This window comes from Propithecus coquereli, unplaced genomic scaffold, assembly GCF_000956105.1.
Source record: "Propithecus coquereli isolate 6110/MARCELLA unplaced genomic scaffold, Pcoq_1.0 Scaffold249, whole genome shotgun sequence".
Taxonomy (NCBI): Eukaryota; Metazoa; Chordata; class Mammalia; order Primates; family Indriidae; genus Propithecus; species Propithecus coquereli.
Genome location: NW_012148052.1, coordinates 2,334,445 through 2,349,444, shown reverse-complemented (window position 1 = coordinate 2,349,444; position 15,000 = coordinate 2,334,445). Strand labels below are relative to the sequence as shown.

The following is a 15,000-nucleotide window of genomic DNA, read 5'->3' as shown; positions in this document are numbered from 1 at the left end:
AGTTTTGAGCCTCGGGCCTGGTGAAGCATATGTAACTCCCGGGTCTTCACATTGGGAGCTGTGTGAACTATTTTTCAAATTGCATATAACTCACGTACAGGAAACAATAAAAAATAACAAATTTTTCGTTAAATTAGAAAGGATTGTTTTGTTTTCGAAGTTTTTATTCTATTTTTGTGATAAAACACTGTGGCCCCAAGGGGAAAAATTTTTTTTTCTACTGTGGCAGTCAATGTGTTAATTCTTACAGGAGATATTGTTATCTCATTTATGCTTATACATTATTCATTTGGTTAAAACTGATTCGTTGTACTAGAGAAGATACAAGATATTTTTAACTCCATTTTATTTACAAAGAAATGGAGGCAAAGTGAAATGAGAGGCCACGCTACATGTCTTTCTGAAGCAATTTTGAAATTCACATTTCATCCTTTTTCTTTTTTTGGAGCCAATTTCTGTAATAACACATTTTATCTCTTAGTTCAAAGGTACTGAGTCCCTAAGGGTCTATGTATCAAACTCAGGAATAATATCATAGCTAGTACTTTTACTGAGTGCTTACATGGTACCAGTGAGGGTATAAATGTATTATGTATTATATATTATCCTCACACACTGTGAAGCAGGTACTATTACCACCCTCATTTTTACATATGAGAAAACTGAGGAGTTAGTTATAATAATTTGTTTAAGGTCTCACAGCCAGCAAGTGGCAGAGCCCAGATGCAGACATGGGTGGGTAACTCTAAATTCTTACATAATTTGTGGAGCCCTTACTCTTAAACACTTTGTTATCTTGACACCACAAAATATTATGGGAAAAGAAAAAAAATTCTTTCGTCTTAGCTGAGGAAGTGACTTTCAGTTCTTTCAGGCATGTCTTTTTTTTTTTTTTTTTGAGACAGAGTCTCACTGTGTTGCCCGGGCTAGAGTGCCGTGGCGTCATCCTAGCGCACAGCAACCTCAAACTCTTGGGCTCAAGCAATCTTTCTGCCTCAGCCTCCCGAGTAGCTGGGACTACAGGCATGTGCCACCATGCCCGCCTAATTTTTTCTATATATTTTTAGTTGTCCAGTTAATTTCTTTCTATTTTTAGTAGAAATGGGGTCTCGCTCTTGCCCAGGCTGGTTTCGAACTCCTGAGCTCAAACAATCCGCCCACCTCGGCCTCCCAGAGAGCTAGGATTACAGGCGTGAGCCACCGTGCCCCGCCCAGGCATGTCTTTTGTACTGAGGCCCTAAAGAGTGAGATGACCTTGACAAGGTCACTTAGCTATGCAAGGGCAGAGTCCTTTCCCAGATCATTGGATTTCCAGACAAGTGCCATTCTGATAGATAGCATTGCCTCTCCTGTGGAAGCATTGATTTGATGGAGAGATGACTTTAAGTGGCAAGTTTACTTTGTTCATAGGAGAGAGGATGGCAGAGGACATTATTAGGGTCACAGATGACCTTCTTGAGGTTCACTTTAGCCTCAGGCATACAACTTAGGAAGAACATTCCTTAGCCAGCAAGTTGTTCTTTTCCATTCTATTTCTTGTTCTCAGAGGAAACTGGTTGTGAGTTATCTGATGTCTTACAGTCTCTCTTTTCATTTTGTTTATTCAGTTTTTCATGCACGCACTGTGACAAGTTAGGAAGACTACAAGTCATTTTAGTATTTTCCTGCAGAGACTCAAAGCACCAAACATAATTTAAGTAGATTAATTAGAGGAGGAAATGGATTTTAAAATACTTTGGCCAAAAGTGCTCGTGGGAGGGGGCAGCGTAGTTGCTGATTGGAGTGAGACCTAGAAAGGAATTCTGTCTCTGCAATGCATTTACTCTCTCTGTGCACTGGGGCAGATTCTTAACTTCTCTGAGTTTCTTACCCTGTAAAGTAGCAGTAATAATACCTACCTTATAGGGTAATTGTGAGAAGTGAATACAATAGCATATGGTGATGCCTGTTACTGGGAAAACTTTAATAAGTAAGAGAACATATTTTCTTTTTAGAACAGCATATTTGTCCTGCCAGCCAGTTAGTGCTTCCTTGATAAGGAAGGAGGCCTTTTGTAATTTTCTCTGTTATGTACAGTGAGATTTCCATACGGGAGAACAACCACTTGATGTGAAAGAAATAACCTAATTTAGTTGTACTGTTATGGTTTAGGAGCTGATTTTCAGTAGGCTAGTATGGCGTTAGTCTTACTTTTGAATGCACAAAGTAGTAGGATCGTTTGTTTCAGAGAAAGTGGTCTCCTGATCTTCTCTGCTAATCCCCAAGTGTTCAGTGGTAATGATTCTCATGAGATGAAAACTTTTTCATATTTGCCAAATACCAATGATTATTAAAATCATAACAGTGGTGTCCGGGTGTGGTGGCTCACGCCTGTAATCCTAGTACTCTGGGAGGCCAAGGTGGGAGGATTGCTTGAGCTCAGGAGTTGGAGACCATTCTGAGCAAGAGTGAGACCCCGTCTCTACTAAAAATAGAAAAAAGTGTCTGGGCATGGGGGCAAGCGCCTGTAGTCCCAGCTACTTGGGAGGCTGAGTCAGGAGGATCGCTTGAGCTCAGGAGTTTCAGGTTGCTGAGAGCTAGGCTGACGCCATGGGAGCAAGACTGTCTCAAAAAAAAAAAAAAAAAAAAAATCACAACAGTGTTATCATTCTGACCAGAAGGCGAGATTTGCATTGTTAGTCATTTTTAATTTTTCTAATTTGTAGAAATTATCAGTTGAAGTAGTAATGTTGGTTTGCAGTCACCTGGGTAACATTTTCTTTGAAGTAAGCAGGAAAGCAACGTTGTAGAATGGTTCAGGGAAAAAATCTCTTTGCCTGCAGAAATTTTTGCCAGGTTGCAAAATTTGCTGTGCTCTTTCCACATTTCTCCATATTTTAGCAGTGATATACCTGATAGCAATGAGACAACACCTGCACTCATTTTCAATATGGGGGTTGTTATTTTCCATTTTGGTATTTTGCTGTCTGCAGACTGATTAATTCTAAATCCAGCGTACTTTCTTTTATACACTGAGAGCTTTCTAATGAATAAACTTTAGATGTAGTTAAGAGAGATGGACTAGAGTGTAACCTTTGCATTTGAATGTTTCTATGTAGAATAGGTTTAAACTAAAGGTTCAAATATCCATGTCCACAGTATATAAAGTGTCCTATTTAAATGAATACCCTCCATTTAAAGTCAATGGTATATCCTTATTAATAAGGTTCAAGGATTGTTCTATTCTTAAATGCATTCATGAGTATGAATTATAAATAATGATTTCAAACAGTGTTTCAATAAGAGGAATAGGATGACTCATAGGAAATGATATTATATATAATGATATATTTTGTATCATGTCATTGGCTTAAATCCCTAATTACTGTTATTCCTGTCCTCAGGAGCTGTAAATTGTCCAGGAATGAAGTGAGATTCTTTGCCGAGTGTTAAAAAAGCATCCTTTCAACACTGGCATTATCTGTTCATTTTAAAAGAGAAAAGAGAAAGGGCTAATAAAGTACATACTATCTGCATAGTTGAACATCCTTGTCATTTTTAACTGTCTTAAAAATTATTACTTTAACTTGAAGGTAAGTAGAATAGAATTTGCTCATTATCAAATGACAAAGTTGGGGCCTTTTAAGAAGCAAAGCATGCTTGGTTGGCAATAATTTGGGAGGCAAAGGATTGCTATTTATGGTGGTATTTAATGTCATTTTCAGTAGTACTAAATTAAAAAGGAAAATGCCATAATATGTGTAAAACTAACCATTTTGGAAGGTTGTCAGAGTAGAGTTGCCTTGAGTCTTTTCATTCCATAAAAATTTGTAAATTGGCTTAGAGCAGCATTTCTCAAGCTGTTCCATTGAACATTAGTTCTATATGATGCTAATAAGTATCCTTTGGGGGTGAAGAAACGATCCTTGACAAAATCATGGCCAAAGTGAAGTACATTTCTTTATTGCAGATTTATTATTAAGAGCCTTTGTGCTCGTGTGCCTTATGACCCTCAAGGTGGAAGATACATTATGCAGTGTTACTTGAATTTATTTGGTCATGGAACTCTGTTTGTAAGAACACCTAATAAACATTTTAATGTTATGACTGGTGTGTGGTGGAACCCATTTGATCAGTTCTGGTATAGTTTATGAATAAAAAAATGAATCATTTTGTATAGGATAGCTTGGCCAGTAGTGGGAAAGGACTTTTCTGGGAACAAGATAGATCTTCAAAATAACATAGACTCTTAGGAATGAATGTGACTGCAAAGGTCATCTAATCCAATTGCCAATAACAATAATAATAGTTGCAGCTATCATTTTTTTGAGCACTTGCTGTTTATCAGGCACAATGTTATCATTCTACATGTATTATTAACCACTGGGTCTTACTGGTTTTTCTCTTCTTAATATTTCCCAGTCATCTAGTTTTCAACATCTTCCCTACTACATTTTCCAGTAAGCAGATTACTGCAATATGCTGTTTTCCCTGTCCTTGGGCTAGAGTGCTGCCATCCTCCTACTCTTCCCCCTTCTCCAGCTTATTCTCTGTGTACCCAAAATGATCTTCTAAAAAGATAATTCTGATTTTGTCAGTCCCATGTTTAAAACTGTTTAGTTCCTTACCATTGTTTTAGAATAAGGTCCTATCCTGTAATTCCAGCTGAGGTGGGATTTGGGAGGCTGAGGTGGGAGGATTGCTTGAGGCCAGGAGTTCAAGATCAGCCTGGACAACATGGTGAGACCCTGTCTCTACAAAAAATTTTTAAAAATTAGCCAGTTGTGGTGACACGCACATAATAGTCCTAGCTACTTGGGAAGCTGAGGCGGGAGAATTGCTTGCATCCAGGAATTTAAGGCTAGAGTGAGCTATGATCACACCATTACACTGCAGCCTGGGCAAGAGAATGAGACTCTTCTCTCTAAAAGAAATTAAAATTAAAAATTAATTGAAAAAAGAAAACAGTTCTAGTATCTTAGCTTTGTTCAGCTGTTTACCTTTTAAACTTTACTTCTAGCCTCTTGCTTCTGGGCTGCTTCTATACCAAACCACAGCCCTTCTGGGAATGTAGTGCTTTTTGTCAGCTCCTTTACATGAGCAGTTTGCTTTGTCTTAGTAGACTTCTATTCTTAGGATTTTAAATCTCCCAAGAAGCCTCCTCTGACCAGCTGAAACTTAGGTAGGACCTGGGTTAGGTACTCTGCTTATGTCCTTCAATAGCATGATTGCATTTGCACATGTTAACTCTTAACATACAGCATTATGATTGCCTATTTTAACTTTTCTCTTCCTTACAATAGACTTTAATCTCCTTGAAGACAAGGACTGTGTCTTGTTTAGGATCCCCAGAACTAATTTAGCACAATGCCTATGCTTATAAGTATTTATTGAACAAATGAAATTACCCTAATCCTTACAACCTTGCAAGATATTTTACAGTATAGGAAACTGGCCTCAGTGGGGTTAAGTAACTAACATAGGTCACTCAGCTAAAATGTGGTGAGGAGGGATTAGACTCTAAGTCTGTCTAGCTGCAAAGATTGAGCTTGTTTTCCTGCCACTGCACATGGCTGCTGTATCTCATCTTGCCTTTACATATCCCTGTCAAGTATTCAAATAGCCTTTGCTTAACAACCCTATCCATAGCTTGTGAGATAGGCTGTAGCAATTTTGGACAGCTCTGAGAGCTGAAGTAGGTCCCTCCAGAATAGTTTTCCATCCCTTGGTCTTAATTTATGCTTTGGAGAACATAACTTATTTTTAGAAAACAAATAATACAGAATTTATAATCTATTTAAGGTCTCATTTATTAATTGTTTTTTTCATTTATTAACCATTTACTGAGGAACAGTGCTATGTTCTTTTATTCTAATGACATCATCACTCAAAATGTTTTGGGGCTTTTTTTGGGGATTATTTTCATAACTTTTGTCAGATTCTTTTGAAATATGTCAATACGTTCTTTGGGTTTTTTTTTTTTTTTTTTTTTTTGAGACAGAGTCTCACTCTTTTGTCTGGGCTAGAGTGAGTGCCGTTGTGTCAGCCTAGCTCACAGCAACCTCAAACTCTTGGGCTCGAGTGATCCTTCTGCCTCAGCCTCCTGAGTAGCTGGGACTACAGGCATGCGCCACCATGCCCGGCTAATTTTTTCTATATATTTTTAGTTGGCCGATTAATTTCTTTCTAATTTTAGTAGAGGCGGGGTCTCGCTCTTGCCCAGGCTGGTTTCGAACTCCTGAGCTCAAACAATCCGACCGCCTCGGCCTCCCGGAGTGCTAGGATTACAGGCGTGAGCCACCACGCCTGGCCCGTTCTTTGGGTTTTTTAATCTTGAAGGTGAGTTTGATTTAGGAAATAGCTAATATTTGTTTAGGACCAAGTCAGGTGAAGGATAGGGGTCAGAAGTTGTTTTCTGGCAACTATTTGATTTAATTATTAGGGTTTTTTGTTTTTTTTCTTTAATTTGAACCAACATCTAAAATGGAATTTTGGCTTGACATTAAAACAATCTGGCTTTTGCTTCTTAGAGAATCTGAAGTTCTTACTGCAGTGGACTGGCATTCCTACATAGCCCTCTTCAGTTGGAGCTGAGTAGTGGTTGCCCCTTTAGATGGGACATACACTCACCAGTTCTCAAGCCCTGCTGTTCCCTGTTATTTTACTGACACTGTGGCTAAGGTTGAGTTTGATTTCTGTCTTTGTACTGAGCACTGGAAATATATGTGGATATAAATAAGACACTGTTGCTGCCTACAAGAAGCCCTTCTCTGATATAGTGACATGTTAAAAAGGTAGTTATAATACATGTAAGTCGAGTGTATGTTTAGATATTAATTGAGCACCTACCACATTCCAGGTTATTATGCGGAGACCTCTTACTTATTTCATTTAAGGCTCAGCACTCCTGTGAGTTGATGTTATTTTTTCCATTTTATACATGAAGAAATGAGCTCATAAATGGTTAAGTAACTTGGCCAAGATCATATAGTAGTAAGCAGGTAGCTGTGACTCAAAAATCAGTCTTCTGACGAAAAGCATCAGTTCTCACCCTGCATTTGAGAGCATTGAAGCTTGAACCATGTAACCAGAGTTACTGATTCTGTCTCATAGTGATCTGAGTGTTAAAGGGTGAGAAGATGCAATTGTCTGGTGTGGACGACTGCCGAGATCCAGGACCAGGGAAGATTATGAGTTGGAATCCCAGAGATTCCAGACCACAGTAATGACAGGCTAGAGAGAGAAAGCTATAGTGAGTGAATGGTTTCAGCTGCCAAATGGAAATTCAAGGATAATTTGAGTTCTCTTCCCACTGTGGCTTGAATTCTACTAAGGTGAAGCAATAGGAGTTGAAGTGTTTTTCTTACAAACTGCCAAGAACTAATAAAAACTATACTGAAAACCTTCACAAAGTATCAAGGGACAAGATTGGTTTAATCTGGTACATCAAAAGTAGAGTCGAAGGGGAGACTTTTGGAATAATAACCAGACCTTGGCTGGGATTGGTGGCGAAAGGCATGGATTTCCAGCATAAAAACTGGAGATTTTTAGAAGTACCTGATAGTCCTCCAGTGCTGCTCTTTATGGCTAAGGAGTTGCTTTCTGCAGGGCTGCAGGGTATGCTAGAGATAGAAGAGAGACATTCCCTCAAAATAGCTTTAGGGTCTTCAGCAGGTCTTGTCCCTCTCTGAACCTTAAGCCTCTGTAAAACAAGGAAGTTGGATTGGATGACATTTAGTACTTTTGATTTTTCAGTGCTTATTCAGGCACAGTACAATATACATGTATTAACTCATTTAATCCTTACAATGGCGCTCTCATATAGATAGTGACAGTTTTACATTATAGATGACGAAACTGAGGCTCAGGGTTAGTCCAGTGTCATACAATTAATAAGTAGAGTCAGAATTTGAAACTAGCACTACCTGACTCCCAAGTGCTTAGTTTTACCATACTGACACTAATTAATAGTCTGTGAGGTTGCAAACATGTTCTCCCTATTCTGCCCCCCAGCCCTACCCCTCAGATGAGCTTCTTTGCCTCCTGGCAGCTGACCGGCCCTCAGTGCTGTGGGGTTAAGAGAGGCAGTTGTGTGGGTAAGGCACACAACTGGCTTGCTGGCCTTCCCCCTTCTCTTCCCAGGCTGGGAATAGCTATTCAGAATCTGTGATCCAAACCTGTCTTGCTCTGTTGCTCAGGCTGGGGTGCAGAGTGGTGTGATCACAGCTCACTGCAACCTTGAATTCCCATGCTCAAGAGATCTTTCTGCCTCACCCTCCCAAGTAGCTAGGACTACAGGCACATGGCACCACACCCAGGTAATTTTTCTTATTTTTTATAGTGATGGAGTCTCATTATGTTGCCCAGGCAGGTTTCAAACTCCTGGCCTCAAGTGATCCTCCTGCTTCAGCCTCCCAAAGTACTGGGATCACAGCCGTGAGCCACTGTGCCCAGCCTTGATCTCAATTTTTGAGAAAAGAATTGTAATATTATACCTGTAACTGTGTGGTTTCAGGAACCACCTTGTAAGGCATCTTGTTAGCATATCCAAACTCTTATGTGGATGCCCTAGTGAAATTGCCTCACAATCTCTTAATATTTTAATATCTACTGTCATTAATTTAGTTAGTTGTTTCAAATTCTTATAAATTATAAATGTGATTTGTTACTGGTTAAATGTTCCTAATAATTTAGTAATAAAATTTGAATCAACTTCACCAGGCATGGTGGCTCATGCCTGTAATCCTAGCACTTTGGGAGGCTGAAGTGGGAAGATAGCTTGAGGCCAGGAGTTCCACGCCAGCCCGAGCAAGAGCAAGACCTCACCTCTACAAAAAATAGAAAAATTAGCCAGGCATGGTGACATGCGCCTGTGGTCCCAGCTACTCAGGAGGCTGAGGCAGGAGAATTGCTTGGCCTGGGAGTTTGAGGTCGCAGTGCGCTATGGTGATAGCCACTGCATTCTAGCCTGTGTGACAGACCAAGACCCTATCTCAAAAAAAAAAAAATTTGTATCAACTTGTAGAGTGCTGTTTTGTCATATCCTTAGCTAGGTCTCTAATTGGCAGATAAAATTTAACATTAGTCAAATTTCTAATTTTTAAATTAGTGAAGTTGGATAATGGTTTATGTTATCTGTGCATATGTAGCCCTTGAGAATTTTCTTCGATGTGCTCTGAGGTGTTCCATGTCTTGGTAAGCAGTGTGGTGCAGTAAAAGGAGTACCGGTCTATGTGGGACCTGAGTTTGAATCTAGACGTATGATGAGGGACCAATTATTTAACTATTTTGAATCTCAGTTTTTCTCACATGTAAAAGGGAGTTACAGTGAGAATTAGAGGGGTAAAGTCTAAAATATACCTAGCACCGAAACTGGCAGTAGTTGGTCTTCAGGAATTATTGTGCAAAATGAGTAGAATGTATGTAGAGAAATTAATATGGACAAATAGGCTGGGCATGGTGCCTCTTGCCTGTAATCCTAGCATTCTGGGAGGTCGAGGCGGGAGGATTGCTTGAGGTCAGGAGTTCGAGACCAGCCTGAGCAAGAGCAAGACCTGGTCTCTATTAAAAATAGAAAAATTAGCCAGTCATGGGGGCGCATGCCTGTAATCCCAGCTACTCAGGAGGCTGAGGCAGGAGAATCACTTGAGCCCAGGAGTTTGAGATTGCTGTGAGCTAGGATGGTGCCACGGCACTCTAGCCCGGGCAACACAGTGAGACTCTGTCTCAAAAAAAAAATAAATAAATAAAATAAAAATAAAAAAATTATATCTCTGCTAAACATGTGTAGACTTTTTTCTTGTCATTATTGCCTGAACAATACAGTGTAACACTTACTTAGCGTTTACATTATATTAGTTATTACAGGAAACTGGCAAGCACCTGTAGTCCCAACAACTCAGGAGGCTGAGAGGATCCATTGAGCCTAGGAGTTAGAGGCTGTAGTGTATTGATCCTGCCTGTGAATAGCCACTGCATTCTACCTTGGGCAACATAGTGAGACTCTATTAAAAAAAACAAAAACGTAAGAGGATGTACATAGGTTATATGCAAATACTGCACCATTTTATATCAGGGACTTGAGTATCCAAGGATTTTGGTATCCACTGGAGATTCTGGAACCAATCCCCTGCGAATACTGAGGGATGATTGTATTCACTGATGTTCTCCCTTTGCCATCTCTCCTCCTTTATCATTATATTTCCCTCTCGGTTTTCTGGTAGACTTTTTAGAAATGCTGCTGTCCCTGCCACTAACTTCATACATTACCTGAAAATTTTCCTAATTGGATTAGTTTGTGTTTTAAAATGAAGTGTTTTGCCATGGTACTAATCTGTGCTTTCAAAATTACCAGTAACATAATGACAGCTGCCTTTTAGAAATTCTGCAAACTATTGTTTGGCCTTCGGTATCACTCTGTTAGTGTTAAAGAAGCTGCATTTTCTTTGGGTTAGCCCTACCCAGTTTTCTTTTTCTTCTGTTAATGCCTCAACAGAAAACTGAAGATAGTCACAACTTTCCGACCTTGTGCACATTGCTTTTCTGGTTTACTGCCATAGGATACTGTAGCAGTATCTTACAGACATCTTTGATGGCCAATCAGAAGCAGTTAAATTACCTTAAATTTTTTAAGTGGAACTCAGACAGCCAATAAGGAATCCTGTGGGTGGGAATTGTAACAACCCTTTCACTTGGTTTTAAGAACAATTCTAAATTTGCAGTATCCTGTTTTGGAAGCACATGATGCCGTAGTGCATCTGCTATGTGCATTTGCTGGGCATTTGCAAGCCTTAAGTTCCCCGTAGTTTGAAGGCTGAATCTGACCCCTGTTCTGCTTCTCAAGGTAACTTTAAAACAGGAAGTGTACAAAAGAGGTAACTGATGACGTGAACAGCCAATCGTGGTTTTGTGTTCTTAGCTGATAAAGCAGCTCAGCCAATGGGACCACTGTGGAGGCAAGGTTTGGTGTCAAATAGCATGCTAGATTGAATGCCTTTGACTGTTAAAGTGGAAGGAGGTTGCAGGGCTTCATTGGAGCCTCGGAGTTTTTCACTGAGGCAGGGGTCAGCTGAAAGACAAAGAAAAATGGCGAATAGTTTGTTGGGGGGTGGAGGGACAGCTGTTCGGGTTTTCACTGGAGTGGACATTCCAGACTCAGGTTTCTTCATCTCCTGCTGCCTTTTGTTTCCTCCGTCCTTTGGGGGGGAGGGATAGGAGTGACTTTAATTCTCCCTGTCCGAGGAGATATAAATAACTACATTTAAAATTAATGCAGTTCCCGGTAAGTTTAATTCTTTGTTTTGTGTTGAAATGATAGAAACTGTTTAGCTTCAGAGAGTGTAGACAAGTTGCACTGTTTCAGAAAATGGCCACTTTACATTCCATGCATACCTTTTGGTGCACCTAGAATACCTTGCTCTGTTTAGATTTTGCATGTCCTTCAACTAGGATTTCTTTTCCTAGTTCAGTATCGACTAGATCAGGTACATGAAGAAAGGATAATCATTTTTTAGGGGCACACAGAAGCAAAGCACTTTCTCTTTGCATTGGGTAAACTTAACTGTTTTCCAAATAATTTTCCTTTGTTCAAGTGCACTGAAGCTTTCCTACAGAATAAGCTGAGTTATTGTAAGAGTTTTTCTATTTCCATGCACTTTGTTGACATCTGTGTTTTCAGAGATGGAAGCAACACTATTGCTGTTCGAAATTTGTGTGAAAATACGATTTGCACTGATGCAGGTTCTGTTGGTGAAGGCCCACATGCCAATGTGAAATTCTCCCATAACTTGCTTGATTTACCTCTCTGCCTCTAGATTCTAGTAAGTACTAATTAATTTAGGAATAATCTTTGTTTTAAAATGCACATTTTAGCTTAGAATGCTGGTTAGAAACATACTTCTCCACTTACATTGACAGTGACAAGAGCAAATCTTTATCCACCAATTTCACACATTTTGTCAGGTGTTGATTTGGTTCTTCAGAATGATGTGAGCAAAATGCTTTTCATTTTCTGTATGAAATATTTAAAATTCTAATTTACCTGCAGTTTGTGAATAGGAAAGTTAAGAGTACAGGCACCCTATCTTTTGCCCTTGATATATTTTTTTCCCCCTCTTTAGGGATATGACTAATGTAGGTTGCTAATCAGTAATCAACCAGTTCTTGTGAATAGTAAAATCTTCAATCCCATGTACTAAGATCTATAATACACCTGATTTTAAAAAGCAATTCTTTGTTTTCTTTTTATTTGCAAGTACAAAATGAAGGTCATTGGAACATTTCTGCAGCAGACTCAGTGTGGAGCAGTGAGCCAGCAGCACTCAGTCTCTGAATAGGGAAAAGGAGCAGGCCTCATTAGGGAAGTTTGAAGGGTGGTGATTTGCCTTCCCCAGTTTCCCCTCTAGTAAAGGATTTACCTGAAAGGGTTGATAGGGATTTAGATTTTGGGCTTTTTGGGTTACAGTGGTATAGCAGTCAAAGTTCCTGGATGCAGGCCTCTGTCGTTGCTCGCAAAAGTGACCTTGAAAAACTGCCGAGGAGTTGAAAGATTGAAGGACAAAGTTTGTTTATACAGATTTAGACTGAGAAGCTCTATTTAAGATGAAAAGAGACTGTATACTTCTGATGTTGAAGTTGAATGCTTAGTAGGAGGATGTTATAGATTCAAATTAGGAGTTTTCAAGCAATAAGACAATAGGGCTGCATTCATTCTCTCTCCCACTCTGCTCAGTTCCCTCCCCCTAGCAAAAATATTCTAAATCCTTTTGGTATGATAGTTGAGTGAACTGCCCAACAGATTCAGAATTCCTTGCATGCTACTTTGTCTTCTTTGTAATCTAGTGGGTTTTTATTGAAGGATGATAGTATTTTGGGAGTTCAAATTGTATTTGTGAAACTTCTTCTGGGAGATTGGAATACTTATATAAGAAAATGTTCATTCTGGGAATTTAAGTCCTAACAGAAAGGAGTATGTGTTAAGGATTATATTTTAAGAGATAATTATATTAAAAATAATTGAACTCCCAGTATGTGTTAAGGATTATAACAATTTTAAAAAAGCAGTAGAATATCTTTCCTTACTTCTCAGGTCTTAAAATATAGTGGGAAAAAATTGTAATGTGTGAATTCTAAAGCACTGTGGACTTTAAGGTGGCTGTGAAGAGTATTATAACAGAGATGGCTGCAAAGTGCTGCTGATGACAAATAAGTGGGAACTGGCATAGGGAAGGTTTAGGGTTAATTTTATAAAAACATAAAATAGCATTTTCAAAAGGCTATAAGTAATATTAGTGTTTGGATGTAAATTGAAGAAAGGAAAACATTTCGGGAAGGAAGAAAGGATAAGAAAAGACAGTGAATGTACTGGTTTATAGGAGAATGGCCATGGGTTTGAGAGGAACAGTATTTTGAGTGCTATGTTAAGCAGCATACAGTAGAAATATAGGCTTGGAATACGGAAATATAGGATGGTGTCTATCTGTGGAGGGGCTTAAATATGATGCTAATGAGTCTGGATTTGCAGGTGATGTGAGCAAAGCTGTTTTAGGAAGATGACTCTGGGACAGAGTTACTACTACAGGAGGTAGGATCTGGGGGCAGAGTCAAAAGGTGTGAAAGTATTCAGAAAGAAATTCTCTGACGGTCAATGATGGGACAATGGCAGCAATAATACAATGGATAGAAATGTGAAAATATTATAGAGAAGGAAAAAGCAGTACTTGGCAACCAAGTGATTGTAACAAAATGGAAAAAAAAAAATTCATTCACTGGGATTCCAGAGAGGGAACACTGGCCTGGTGGGGTATGAAACCCGGTTGTACTGGAGATGATCTCTCCTATGTGATACTCCCTAATCCTCAGGAAAGTTATTGAATTCACAGATTGTTGACTTGAGCAGATATTTTTGGGTGGAAGGGGCACCAATGGAGGATGAAACCAAGATGATACGTGTAGAAGAAGAAACAGAGTTGGAAAGGCCTGAGGAAGTATGCTCCGAAATTAGAACAAAGAGCTGGGACATTTTTAACTATGTGAGTTGGTACAAAAGAGCTCAGATGACATTCGACTCCATATGCTAGAGGTAAGGAAGTCCCATTTGACTCCTGAATTATGATGTGGGGAGTAAAGATCAAACAGGAGATGAAGATGGCTCAAGTTTTGAGACTAAGTTCCTGGGGAAAAGATGGTTCATTTTTATTTTTTTTAAATTTCAGTATATTACAGGGGCACAAACGTCAGGTTACATATATTGCCTTTATCCCACCCAAGTCAGAGCTTCAAGCGTGTCCATTCCCCAGATAGTTGATAAATTAGGAAAGATTAATGAAAAGGTGTTGGAGCAAGAAGAGGAATATGTTCAACTTGAAGTGCTGGCAAGACATTAACAGACATCCAGGAATACCAGTCTGGAACTCCAGCTAGAGGCTGGGGCTAAAAATGTGTCCTAGCAAATCATTAGCATGGAAGTGCGAAGCAACAATGAGCGGATGGGAGAAGCAGAGATGTTGGGGGACAGAATGTTGAAACTCATCCAACAAATATTTATCAAACATGTGACACGTATCGGGGATCATCTCAGTGCCAAAGACACAGCAGTCAACAAAGTAGACCAAGTCTCCTTTTTTCCAAGAGAAATATGTCTGGGGTGACAGTGGGTTGGAGAAGATTATTTGATCAAAGGAGAGAGTGAGGGGAGATAGGGAGCAGGAATTCTTCCTCAGAAGAAATGGGTACAAGAAAGAGACTCAAAGGGGAAAGAGGGAGAGGTTTGGAGTTAAGCAGAGGAGAGTTAAATCACATCTACCCACTTTGTAGAATCCGTTTTCTGGGTTAAGTTACTGCGTCTCAGTTTTCTCATCTGTATAAGGAGAATTATAATTATTTTATTGTGAGCATTAGGTCTGTTATTACTCTGAGAGCTGCACTCATGGTAAACACTTCATCCATATCAGTCCTTTTTTTTTTTTTTTTTTTTTTGAGACAGTCTCACTCTAACAGACAAGGTCCATTGGATTACATGTC

The 15,000-nt window shown here is 39.3% G+C and overlaps 1 protein-coding gene across 4 annotated transcripts in view; it reads left to right on the top strand.

Annotated features, from left to right (window-relative positions):
• NFYC (nuclear transcription factor Y, gamma) overlaps positions 1-15,000 on the top strand; it is a 73,757-nt gene that overhangs the window by 4,287 nt on the left and 54,470 nt on the right. For 2 of the 4 annotated variants that reach the window (XM_012646748.1, XM_012646747.1), the window contains exon 1: positions 11,011-11,260. The exons of 1 other annotated variant lie outside the window; for it this stretch is intronic. The gene's annotated coding sequence lies outside the window, so the exon portion shown is untranslated. Of the gene's footprint in view, positions 1-10,966; positions 11,261-15,000 lie in introns of those variants that run through there. One more of the 4 variants, XM_012646744.1, reaches the window with a different exon arrangement.